A 13,520-nucleotide genomic window follows, 5' to 3' on the forward strand; every position below is an offset into this window, starting at 1 on the left:
TAAAAGCGATGTACATCTGGCAGGAGTTCAACCAGTTGGCTTGTTGGAGCAGATTCCTGGCGAGCAATGCCCTTTTGTTTGGTTAACGCAAATACGCAATCAAAACAAAACAAAATTTGACCAAACACAACAACAAAAATCCCGCGCAATGTCGGGCTGCCAAATCAATGTGGTGTGAAAAGAGGTGGCGTTGTTTTGGTCGTAAACAAAAGTTAATTTTGCCTGAATTTGTTAATTTTGACCGTAAATTAATTAAATTATTCAATTTCTTACTATTGTCCCGCCCCTCGATTCGAGCAGTTTTTGCTTTTTTCTACAATGTATTTCTTATGGAGCGAACTGTCAAAAACTGCTCGACTGCGGGTGCTCCATTATTACTGATGTCAAAGAAGTGATTAAAAATCAAAATTTTAATCCATATTTTTTCTATAACTTGAACTTTTTTATTCCAATTGGGAACCCCCAGGTCTATCCACGACCGTTTCCAATGACCGTGAGAAGATGCCAGAAAATCCAGCTACCAGATAAATCCACAATAAAAGGAATAGAATAACATTTAGTAAAAGTGAAAATAAACAGAAAAGTTCACAAAAAGTTTCTCTTCTCGTTGGAGTACTTGGATTTAGTAAATTTTAAGCAACAATCCAGATTTTCCAGCATCATTCAAACACGACCGCTCATTAGGCTTATTATGGATTTATTTCCCCTAGTATCTTAATTATTCACCAATAAAATCGAATTGATTGAATAATACCGTAGGCCATGAAATTATCTAAATTTTGACCTTAACAAAAGCAGTTTTAAAGGTTAAAGGTTGCAAGGTTGCCATTTGCAAAAGCTATGAGAAAAAGTCAAACCTATCTTAAATGTTTAAAGCACATTTTGAAGTGCTTTATAAGACCTTTTGAATGCAACTAAGAGAATGAGAATTGATAAAGTTTTACAAAAAAGCGATCAATTTGAAGATTTATTTTTATTTTGTTTTGGACCTCAAACTTTAATGTCCGCTTAACCACACTTCGTTTTGTCGCAGAGGGCTCATATTTGGCATGAGCTCATCTCATGTATAGACAAACAAACGCTAAAAGTTTTAGCCAAATTGGAGCACCTCGACACACTCGCTTTTAATTGTAACACAAAGGAATCCAATTACTGGAAGTGGCTCTGACATTTTTTTGTAAACCTTAAAATTGAATAAAACGTTCGCTCCTCAATGCTGATTAAAACAATCTAGCCAAATTGAAACTCATTTGATCCCCCTTTTTTGTAACGTTCGTAACCTTTTTCGCACCGTAATTAGTTAGAAACCTGGGCAGTAAAAACTGACAAAGAAAAACATTTTTCCATTAAAAAATATGTACTGCTAATTGATGGAATGCAAATTTCCGATTTATTTTTACTACGCATTTGCTGTCTGTCTTTTTTATTTAAAATTCAATTTAAATTATATGTTTTATCAACGCTTTGAAAAAAGTTTAACTTGAATAAATCATACAGAATTTAACAATGTAACCGTTTCCGTAGAAAAATCAAACAAAGCTGATTGTTAGAGGATTTAACTGGATACTAATTTAGGCTTATCGCACTCCGATGTTCATCCAGCTCACCTCTGTACCCTAATTCGATTTTAATTGCACGGAAATAAAGCGCCTATCATCCGGATCAACCCTGGGGGTTTTTTTTACACCATTTTAAAGTACATCAAAGTTTCGTTGCTCTCCCACGTCGGATTTGCAGTTGATTAACACCCGCCCTCTGTTTGATCCCCGAGTGAAGGGTTCTAATTTCGATTCTACAAGCCAGCGAGTTTCGCAGAAATAATTGTGATGAGCGCTGGAAAGCTCATTTGGGATTCAACCCGTGTGGGTGAAAAGCTCCCGACACGTTTTTGATTAGTTCGCACCTGTAAACAGTATAAAGGGGGGGGGGAGAGAGGAGGGCAATTAGCAAGTAGGTAAAGGTAGAACAAGTGACTGGAGTTTTCGATGAGCACGAGGCGATTAAGACGCGCGATGTTTATTAACTAGCATCGCGGGTGATGCGTTGCGCCGTGTGACGTGACGAAGAGTGATTAACTAATTGTTTCGTAGCATAATGAAGTTCGCACGTTTTGGAGAGTGTTAATTGCCACGAGAGAGGTGAGGCGTCGATGTAAAGAGTGATTTAAGAGGTGCTTTAACCAAATATTAAATGTGTACCTATCTTAATCTTACGGTAGAACTGCTTAGTTTAACATTTCCAGATTTTTTGAAATTCGATTCAATTATTTTCAGTAATTCAATTGTTTTTGAAATAAACTTCAATTTTCCTAGCGAATTTTTTTTTAATTTTTTATAATTAGCAATTGAACAATGCAGTAGCATTAAAATTTGAAAATTTTATTATAAGTAAATTTGTACTGCTTCGTATTTTTCGAAAAAAAATCCGTAAAAATATCCAGTTTGTTAAAATTCCTCTTTTCAGAATTTTAACAATCCGGATTTTCTGCGGATTCGAAAATCGGTACACAGTTAAAAAAAATCATAGTTAAGCCGTTGCAAATATTTTTTGAAGTTTATGTCACTCGGCTCTGACCAAAGTCTAGGGGGGGGGCAAAAAAATAAAAAAATATAAAATTGAAATAACAAGCCTAGGTTTCAACAATTGGATGAAAAAAGTGTTTTAAAATGCTTTTTACAGGCGTACAGTTGCTTTCCAATCATTAGTTTTGAAAATATCGAAGCAATGACGGATTTTTTTTTTCGCAAAAAAAACTTTTCATGGGACTGTATATTGGTATTTCATGAAAATTTAAAATGTTTTCAAAAGAGTTCCAACATGCTAAATATGATTATAAACGAGGGAAAATGCCTTTTAACTGGTTTTCAATTGATTAAACTTAAATTTTCAAAAAAAAAAATTTTTTGCCCCCTGATTATTCAGGCCAACTTAGAAGGAGGAGGGGGGGCGACATAAACTTCGAAAAATATTTGCAACGGCCTTATATTATATCTGGAAAGAAGTACATCCTTTTCGTCAAAAAAAGTTTAGCAATGCAAAAACCACTCGCAATTTCAAAAATAACATCAAACGTATATGGCCCCTCACTGCACTATCCGAAAATATTTTCAAATTTATTTATAGACAAATTTATTTTGAACCAAATACGAAGCACGAATCAAAAGATTTCACATTGTATTTTATATTCTACTGAAAGAATCATTCACACATTTCATGTTTTTTCTTTAGATCGAAAATCATAGAGTGGAGCTCCATACAAATTCGCAGCAAGGCCGTTGCAAATATTTATCAAAGTTTATGTCAGCCCCCCCCCCCTCCCCTTTCAAAACTGGCCGAAATAATCAGGGGGCGAAAACAAATTCGAAAAACTTCCAAATTTTAATGAAAATTCAAGTTTAATCAATTGAAAACCAGTAAAATGCATTTTCCTTTTGATTTAATCATGTTAAGCATAGCACAGTCTAACGAAAAGTTTTTTCTCCGAAACAAATATTTCCGTCGATATTGTGGATTTAGCTGGTAGCTGGATTTGCTGGCATCTTCTCACGGTCATTGGAAACGGTCGTAGATAGACCTAGAGGTTCCCAGTTGGAGTGAAAAAGTGTAATTTATAGAAAAATTATGGATTAAAATATTGATTTTTAATCTCTTCTCCGACATCAGGAATAATTATTTGAACATGCTTGCAAATTTTTTATTCAGTCGGAAAAAATATTATTTTCATTGAAAAAGTTTCATTATTATCCAAATAGTCACCCCTAATTCTGGCTCAATGCCTTTGTTTGTCAACAAAGCGCAGCTGGATGGCGAGACGAAATGAGGGGGGGAGAGGTTTTGACATTTCGTCGGTCGTTGAGCCGACGGTCGTTTCCAACGACCGAGTCCAGGAAGGTACTGATCGTACAATACCTTGATATTTTGAAAACTATTGATTGGAAAGCAACTGGGCGCGTGTTAAATATATTTTAAAACACTGATTTCTTCGAGATGTTAAAACCTAGGCTTATAATTTCAATTTTTATATATTTTTTTATTTTTTCCCCCCTCGACTTTGGCCCGAGGGACATACACTTCGAAAAATATTTGCAACAGCCTAATTGAAATCGAAAACTGGTGATGAGTTTGTTGGCAAACTCGGTTTGCTTTTGAACCTTCATTCGTGTCTGACCTTGAACACTGTTCTGATCAATACAACGCAATCACAACGTCAACCGTCATTTAACCCCGCAGATTTATCCCTCGACAACCTTTCTGTTATTGCTTCAGGGACTTCACAGGAACTCCCCCATTTAAAAGGAAGGATGTCATCAAGCGGAACGATTCGACGTATTTCGGGAATCAACGGGATGGCCGCGCGGCCCCAAATCGATGCTGCCAGAATAAGATGACCACCGGGAGATAAGTTCATTAATTTAGTGCAGTCGAGTGAAAATTTCGAGAACTTTCGACTCGATGTGCTGAGCGTGGTGGCGAAGAAAGAGCAGAAGCAGAACACCAAAATTGAAAGGAAACGACGAACGGGACCGGCACTAATGGCATTAGGGGCACATAAATGGGTAATTTCTGGTGAATCGAAAGTCAAAAATGCGATTTGAGGTGTTTGCCGGAACGGTCCATTTGGGGCAGAGCTTGAGTATCTCGGAATCGGATTATGTGGTGGCACTCTCGCTAAGCAGTCTGTTTAATGATAATGGAAGTTTTAAGGGTTTGCAAACAAAGTTTGTAGATTGTGCGTTTTAAAGACTTAAGATTTTAGAAAATTTTGAGATTTCGGAGTTTGAAGAATTAGTAGGAAGTTATTGACAAATCACTTCAGTTTTTGTCAAAACTGATAAAAAAGAAGTAATTGAAATGACTGAGAAGCAACAATAACAATCAATCAAATTCAATTTGATCCGACATACTTCAAATGATTGACTGCTTTTTACAAGATCTCAATCAGTAGAGCAATCTGAGAAGGAGAAATTGAGATTTTCAAAGAAACTTACGGACTCTAATTGCAAGAAATAATTGGACAAGTGGCATTCCTTCTCAGACAAGTATTTGAAAACAATTATTTATTTTAGACATTACATAGCTTAAAACTCGGATTACCACCGTCCAAGAAGATTGGCTGCCAAAGGGTTAGCTGTCCAACAGAGTCACATTTGAAGGCGTATAAACACATCTTGTCTACCGGCTGTTGGACAAATCTAAGCTGTCATTTTTCATTTCTCGACCCGACTTCAACTTTTACATCCATCCTCTAACTTTCGGGCAGATTCTTCTAAGTGTTTGACCGGGTATTAGGCCGTCCCTTTCGAAGCTACCAATTAAGTTGGCATAATTTAATTACAAGAGAGATTATAAATAAATTAAGGCAAATCTGGCCGGCAAATCAGCCGTGACTAACCACACGACCTCCCTACCAGTAACTGTTTTGTCATGTCGTGTCTGTCTGAAATCTATAGAACTCGAGACACACTCTGGGCCTCAATGTCTATAGAGAATCGTGCGGCAAGCCAATGTGTTTACTAAACAATTTGGTCCACTGAACTGAACTGTGTGCGGCGTCAGCTTCTAGCAAACAAATCTCGAACCACAACCCCCTTGCCTGCTCATTCTCAAGAGTGAAGAGTGGTGATGGATGAACTGCTCATATTTGGATCAGGGATGTACTAGAGACGGCTGGTAGTTGAAAAAAATGTTTAGAAATGGCTTGGACCTTCTCGTTATGGATATTGAAGGGTCCGTTGAATTAAGTTATAGAATGAAAAATCAAAGCATGCTACTTGAAGGGACTAAACAATGTATTGACAGCTGGAGCAATATTGATATCGAGAGGAGTCAACCATTTTACTAAAAAAAAGAAAGAAAAATTATATGAAATAATAATATGATAAAAAGCAATTCAAACATACTTGGACCAGCAGGCACATCATAAGGGGAATCATATTTTTTCTTTAGAAAAAAACGTTTTTCGATAAAAATAGTAAAATATTTCTTAACAAATGATTAAGTAAAAAAAAAATAACAAGTTTTGTATTCAAACCATAATTTCATAAAACATGGAACAAACATTCAACGTAAAAATCTTCGATTAGTGTTTTCGGTTTATATCAAAATTGAGAACCAATTTAAACTCGCTGCATTGCACAAGAAATGTGATTAGTTGGGCTATTGGTGGAAAATACTGAGACATTCTAAAAACAAAGGCAAATACACTTATAGTTCAAATTAAAAGTTTATTCTCTAATTAGAATATCTCGGGATAAAAGAACTAACATTTGAAAATATTTATTTATTATTATTTTTTGAAAACAAATTATCTGCCAGACATCATTTCACGGAATCACTCAGAAAAGTTTTTATTTAATTTTCAAATATAATAAAATAACATGTAACGCGTCTGACGTAAAGAGATAGAACGGGTCACAAGATAGCACTCAAGCAGCGGTATGTCAAAGCAGAATTGATCTTTCAATACAATACTGGTGAATACAAAAAAGTTCAAAATTGTATATAGTTGATCAGGATTTTTTTAAGTCAAAAATCTTTTCAAGACTTTAATTTGAAACATTTGAAACACATATGGTTAAAAAGGTACCAAATTATATAACAAATTACTGAAATCATGGTCATGATCATTGCCTCTCTAATGTTTTTTAATGTCTTCTGTAGTAATATCTATCCATATAAATATGCAACAAAATTGGTAAAATTAATCATAATTTCATATTTTCTTAAAAATCATCTTATGTTGTGAATTTCCTCACGTTCATAAATGACCAAGCCATAAGTAATATTTTAAAGAAGTTGTAGCTTTACTAACTTTAAGTGCATAGGAACATGCGTACAAATTTGGAGTGAGAAATAACTCATTTTTGCCTTCCTCACGTTACTGAGGAAAGGCTATAAAATCACTCGAAAAATGAACTTCTCAATTAGACCTCCTAGACCCACCTTCATGTATACCTATCGACTCAGAATCAAATTCTGAGCAAATGTCTGTGTGTGTGTTGGGATGTTGATCAAAAAATTGTCACTCGATTATCTCGACATTGGCTGAACCGATTTTGTCCGTTTTGGCGTCATTCGATCCGTCTTGAGGTCCCATAAGTCGCTATTAAAAATTATGCAGTTTAGTTAAGTACTTCAAAAGTTATGCTAAAAAAACGATTTTAGCAAAAGTCCGGAAGATTGTAAAAAGGGTGGTTTCTGTAAGAAAACCCGTCGTGCTATACATTTTCAGAAAGGTATTTAAAAGACCTTTCCAACGCGTCCAAAACATTGAAGATCTGACAACCCTATCAAAAGTTATTAGCACTTAAGTGTTTTTAAGCACTTTTTCGAGGCCGGATCTCAGGTATTTTGATGAAAATGCTGTCCGGATCTCTCATGCGACCTATCGTTGGATAGGTATTCAAAAGACCTTTCCAACGCGTCCAAAACATTGAAGATCTGACAACCCTATCAAAATTTATAAGCACTTAAGTGTTATTTACGCACTTTTTGCATTTTGGATAGCACCCTTTAAATGTGAGGAAGGCGCCAACCACCTAAAGGTGGATTAAGTAACGTTTTTAATCCTTGCCTTGCAAACTGAACAGCGAAACAGTACAAATTCGAAATCGACTTTTGCTGATCATGCTCAAATATAGCGAAGCTATTTATGTTATCGAAACATGCAACCATTCATAATTTTAGCAAAATTGGACCAATCTTTATTTTTTGACACCGCCAAAGTTGTGTGATCTTCGCCAATTTTTCTAAAACCTTTGTTAGCTAATAAACATAACTTTGAAACAAAAATGTGTAGAGCAATACTTAACTGCTATTTTTGCAGGAAATTGGACGCTGAATCGAATGCCGTCACCAAATTTTGGTGCATTTTGCGCAGTTGAAAGCTTTACATGCAATTTACTGCATAAACATGCGATTTAATTTGAAATTAAACGTCATCATCGTGTTCTCAAGACGATTTTACATAAAAATCATCTCTATAAGTCATTCCGTGTAAACTGGGTACACCATCTCTAGGACCATCCCTCTTTCTTTGGCACCACTCTCTTTTTTGTCGATTTTCAGGAAAACTTTTTATTCTGTTACTCGTAACTTTTCATTTATTAGACCAAAAGAATTTCATCTGCATTTTACATGAAATCGTCCAAGGAATTCATTAAAAATTAAATATCAACCCCCAAATGCCTTCCAATATTGTTTCTCTGCAGTTTATGATTTAAAACGTTATTTTCACCCATTCCTTATATTTATATATATTTTATTTAATCACCATCGTGTTCCTCGGTCAATTTTACATAAGAATTAATGCATATTTCAAACTAACCCATACCAGTGCTGAGAAACAACCATTCAAAGTTAAAAACATTGAATTTCCTATACAAAATTTGTTGCGCCTTGTACCAGTGCATTGAACTGCTAACCCCTGGAAGTTGGCCTTGAGCACAAGCGTTGGTCTCGTGCTTATTTTTGAATAGGAAATTAAAGTTTGTTATTTGTAAAAGGCCGAGAAGCAATGGTTCTGGTTATTTTGAAATATGCATTGATTCTGATGTAAAACTAAACTGTGCGGGGAACACAATGGTGATTAAATAAAATATGTATAAATAGAAGGAATGTATGGGTGAAAATCTTAATGAATTTGGTTGCAATTCAACTAAATAATGTCTTCTGAACACTTCTTCGCGTCGATTTTATGTAAGGTTCATCAACATATAAGAACAATCATGTCTATTTTGTATTTCATGGTTCCTTAGGCAATGTTGGCAGAGTATTTGAGTTTCATAGATAATTTCAATACACTGCTTTTGAAACTCTATATCTTTTTTATGACGCACTTTAGCACCATACTGTCTTGGGGAGAGTTATTCAGGACATCGCTCCCAAATATTGGAAGGTTCTTTGGGACCCTAAAAGCTGATTGGATTTGAATCATTTTCAATTTTCCCATATAACTAGATTCCACCGCTCATTGAGCCATATTCTGGCTAAGCAAATTTAAATTGTTTCAGATAGCGAATTGTTAGACTTGAAGTTGCTAAATTTACCTACCACGTGATGCCAAATTTGAGAAATATCAGAAAAAGTCGATTTAGGTATTTTATTTTTTGTGTAAAGTTGGCGCGAAATGACCCATATGTTAGTACAGTCCAGACTCGATTATCCGATTGTTTGTGAGACTTAAAATATTCAAATCACGAAAAAATTCGTATTTTTGTTGTCAAACTTTTAACATCAAATCCGAAATCTACGACCTCACTTTGATCAAATATAAATGGGTAATTCTCCGCCAACTCACACAGCAGTTGCCCCGACCCCTCTTCGATTTGCGTGAAACTTTGTCCTAAGGGGTAACTTTTGTCCCTGATCACGAATCCGAGGTCCGTTTTTTGATATCTCGTGACGGAGGGGCGGTACGACCCCTTCCATTTTTGAACATGTGAAAAAAGAGGTGTTTTTCATTAATTTGCAGCCTAAAACGGTGATGAGATAGAAATTTGGTGTCAAAGGGACTTTTGTGTAAAATTAGACGCCCGATTTGATGGCGTACTCAGAATTCTGAATAAACGTATTTTTCATCGAAAAAAACACTAAAAAAGTTTTAAAAGTTCTCCCATTTTCCGTTACTCGACTGTAAAAAAATTTGGAACATGTCATTTTATGGGAAATTTAATGTACTGTTCGAGTCTACATTGTCCCAGAAGGGTCATTTTTTCATTTAGAACAAAATTTTTCATTCTAAAATTTCGTGTTTTTTCTAACTTTGCAGGGTTATTTTTTAGAGTGTAACAATGTTCTACAAAGTTGTAGAGCAGACAATTACATAAGGGGTTTGCTTATAAACATTACGAGTTATCGCGATTTTACGAAAAAAAAGTTTTGAAAAAGTTGGTCGTCATCGATCATGGCCATTCATGGTCACCCGCGACTGACACGGACGACAAAACAAAGAGAAACGCAAAAAGTAACTTTTTCAAAACTTTTTTTCGTAAAATCGCGGTAACTCGTGATGTTTATAAGCAAACTCCTTATGTAATTGTCTGCTCTACAACTTTGTAGACCATTGTTACACTCTAAAAAACAACCCTGCAAAGTTAGAAAAAACACGAAATTTTAAAATGAAAAATTTTGTTCTAAATGAAAAAATGATCCTTCTGGGACAATGTAGATTCGAAAAGTACATCAAATTTCCCATAAAATGACATGTTCCAAAATTTTTTACAGTCGAGTGACGGAAAATGGGAGAATTTTCAAAACTTTTTTAGTGTTTTTTTCGATGAAAAATACGTTTATTCGGAATTCTGAGTACGCCATCAAATCGGGCGTCTAATTTTACATAAAAGTCCCTTTGACACCAAATTTCTATCTCATCACCGTTTTAGGCTGCAAATTGTTGAAAAACACCTCTTTTTTCGCATGTTCAAAAATGGAAGGGGTCGTACCACCCCTCCGTCACGAGATATCAAAAAACGGACCTCGGTTTCGTGATCAGGGACAAAAGTTACCCCTTAGGACAAAGTTTCACGCAAATCGAAGAGGGGTCGGGGCAACTTTTCCCGATTTCGTGTGAGTTGGTAGAGAATTACCCAAATACTTCATCACCGCCAGTTTGGTCGCCTCTTGGATTTAAAAATTCTTGATCATTTTAGAGTAGCGTGAGGGTCATAATAAAGTTCGGAAATTGAAAATAAGACAACGAACTTTTTTTGTGATTCGATTTTCCGAGTCCTTCGGATAATCGAGTCTGGACTGTAAAGTAGCACAGGGCAAGTGTGCGTACCTAACAGACATCGTTCTGGTTTCTGCAAAACAACAAATGCGCCATGAGTTTTTTATGTACCTTAGATCTTTCGAAAAAGTTAGCCAGAATTTATTATTCAACCCCGTAATCAAAAGAAATTGCTTTCAATACACATAACTCGACATTTAAAAAAAAACATATGTTCTTTGAGATATAGGTATAATCTGTCAAAATCTCAAAAGCACGTTCTTGCCCGGCCGTTGCATTCTCTAGAAATATTCTTGAAGGTATATCCTTGGCTTGCATTGTTGAAATTTTTAAATGTTCTTATTTTGTAATTTTGGCCAGGATTCGAAGCACTGCTAAATAAAACCTGATTTCATAAATTTTGCTCATTTTTAAAATGATTTGTGTACAATTGATAGTTTTACCGGGCCGATACATAAGTATTTAAATGTATTAACGTTACTTAATTTGAGCTAACTGAACAAGCTAGAATCGACAGAATAGAATAATAGTAAAGCAACTAAATAAAACTGTAAATTTTGCTCACCCCTTATTTTTGCTACCTCCATAGAAAAACGAGGGAGTGCGTGATTGCTCAAGAATTTAGGATTTTATTTATTGGCAGCAAAAAAGCAAAGTTGGGAATGATCTGAATGATCACAAGTGTTCTCATACAAACTAAAATAAGCTCAAATCAATGGTATAATCGACTTAATCAGTATATTTTCAAAAACAAAAGATGGAATTGCTTTAAAAATTAAGTTTCAACACAAATTTGTGATTTTTTTTTAAATTTACATTTTCCAACAACAGGCATGACGTGTCACAAGTCTGCACGATCATTTTGATGATAAAATGGTCTATTTCACAAGTGTGTATTGCGATATCCGGGAAACGGAAGCGAATTTCCAAAATCGGATTAAAGCATCTTGTAGGTTATAACGTCATCATTAAATTTTTTTCGTTCAAAATGGTCGTTGTCACAAGATAGCCCACAACAGACGATATTTAGATATTCTTTGGTAAAGAATGACCATTGCTTTTGTTCAAAATTTTCAAAATTCAAAAACATATACTACGGTGCAAAAGAATGTTATGAAAATCAAAACGTCACCCCTGTCCGTTTCCTGCGTGCAAATCTGCCAGCAGCGATAGAACTTGGCAAACTGCAGTCGACAGGATTTTGCGGTTTTCGGCCAACATCGCGCGCGCTTGTTCCCCAGACAGAGACTGCACAGAAGAGAAAAGACGACCGCCGGTCGTTGATGGTGATGGTGAAGACAGTGAGTGATTGCATTTCACTGCTAGCCAGTTTGCGTGTGTGTGTATGTGTGCACAAACAAGAAACGAAGTATGCATGTGTTGTTTTCGTTTTCTTCTAAAATTTTCTTGCGTTCTAGTGCCAACTGCAGTGCAACGAAACTTACCGCAATGCCGCACAGGATTGTTTTGCTGCAATTTGAGAGAGGAAGAAATTTGGAAAAGACAGGTAATTATTATGATTAGTCGTATGTGAATGATTTGTGGTCTAGGAAAGTGAGAAATATTGAATACAACACAAATTTCTAAGTTCTCAAAGCATGATGATTTCTACAAAATCATACACCCATAGTTAAAGACCGAGGGGATAGCCCTCAAGAAAAGAAACGTGAGGAAAGAAAAGAAACGTGAGGAATTTTGCGAGAGTATATACCTCTCGCGTGTTCATTCGTTCATTGAAACAGTTCATCCTATTGAGTGGCTTATATGGACAAATGACCGTCACTTAGTCACCGAACCATGGTGGCCCATACGGCAAAGGTACGGTTCAATATGCCAAAGGTCTTGGGTTCGAGTCTCGGTACCGGTACTTTTTTTGTTGATAGATGAACATTTTTTGGAAATGAACCCATGAGTAAAGTACTCTCGGTACATGCGGGATTTATCGTCTCCGTCCGCATACAGTATCATTTCACTAACGAACCGTGCTCTTTATCCTCTCATATGCTGATGCCCAGTTCTGGGTGTACCTAATCCTTTGCCCAAAATAAATATAAACCGAAAAAATGTGTTCAAAACCATTATCGTACAGTCATCCCAAATATTCGGAACGGTTTCCAGATCGGCCAATGTTCAAAAAATCATAGCACATCGATAATTGAACTTAATGTTTCGCTTTTAACTTCATTTGAAAGCTTTTCTTGCGATCTTTCGAATGCTGTATCGAACATCTGCAAATTTTAACTTTTATATGAAGTTTTTGAAGAATTACTTTGACCCTTGAAATCCACAAATTCGGAACACTTTTTTCTAACGAATGTAAACAAACTTTGGATCTCTTCAGGAGTACATATTTATTACCAAACAATAAAACTTCATCATCCCGGTACGAAAATCGAACTCACGACCTCTGGATTGGAAACCCAGCACGCCGCTAGTCGAAACTCATCCCTTACCGGTCAGTACTCCCAGTGAGCATATTTACTCCTTTAAGGGATCTGATTTTGCCGAGCCAGACAGGAATCGAACCCATCACCTTCCGCTTACAAGGCGAAACCCATAACCTCACGGCCACGGAGGCTCGGCAAACAATGACTTCACACACTGAATCCAATGAAACTCAAGCTTAGTGATGTTTTATACATGGTTTGATAACTTTTTTTGTGAAAATATCAGTTAAATTCAGGTGTTCCACAATTGTGGGAGGCACAATAACATCCCACAATTATGAAACAGGCCCTTTGGAGGCAGTGTTTTGCTGCTCTGGACAAAATAGGCTTGGAATGAGGTTTTT

General features: G+C 35.9%; 1 protein-coding gene across 2 annotated transcripts in view; it reads right to left on the reverse strand.

The window, feature by feature from the left end:
- The window catches only part of LOC6049278 (5-hydroxytryptamine receptor 1), a 123,566-nt gene that overhangs the window by 29,720 nt on the left and 80,326 nt on the right, over nt 1-13,520 (reverse strand). The window contains exon 2 of one of the 2 annotated variants that reach the window (XM_038257508.1): nt 12,175-12,199. The exons of the other annotated variant lie outside the window; for it this stretch is intronic. The gene's annotated coding sequence lies outside the window, so the exon portion shown is untranslated. The remainder of the gene's footprint in view (nt 1-12,174; nt 12,200-13,520) is intronic. 2 annotated transcript variants of the gene reach the window in all.

Source organism: Culex quinquefasciatus, chromosome 1 (assembly GCF_015732765.1).
Source record: "Culex quinquefasciatus strain JHB chromosome 1, VPISU_Cqui_1.0_pri_paternal, whole genome shotgun sequence".
NCBI classification, from domain to species: domain Eukaryota; kingdom Metazoa; phylum Arthropoda; class Insecta; order Diptera; family Culicidae; genus Culex; species Culex quinquefasciatus.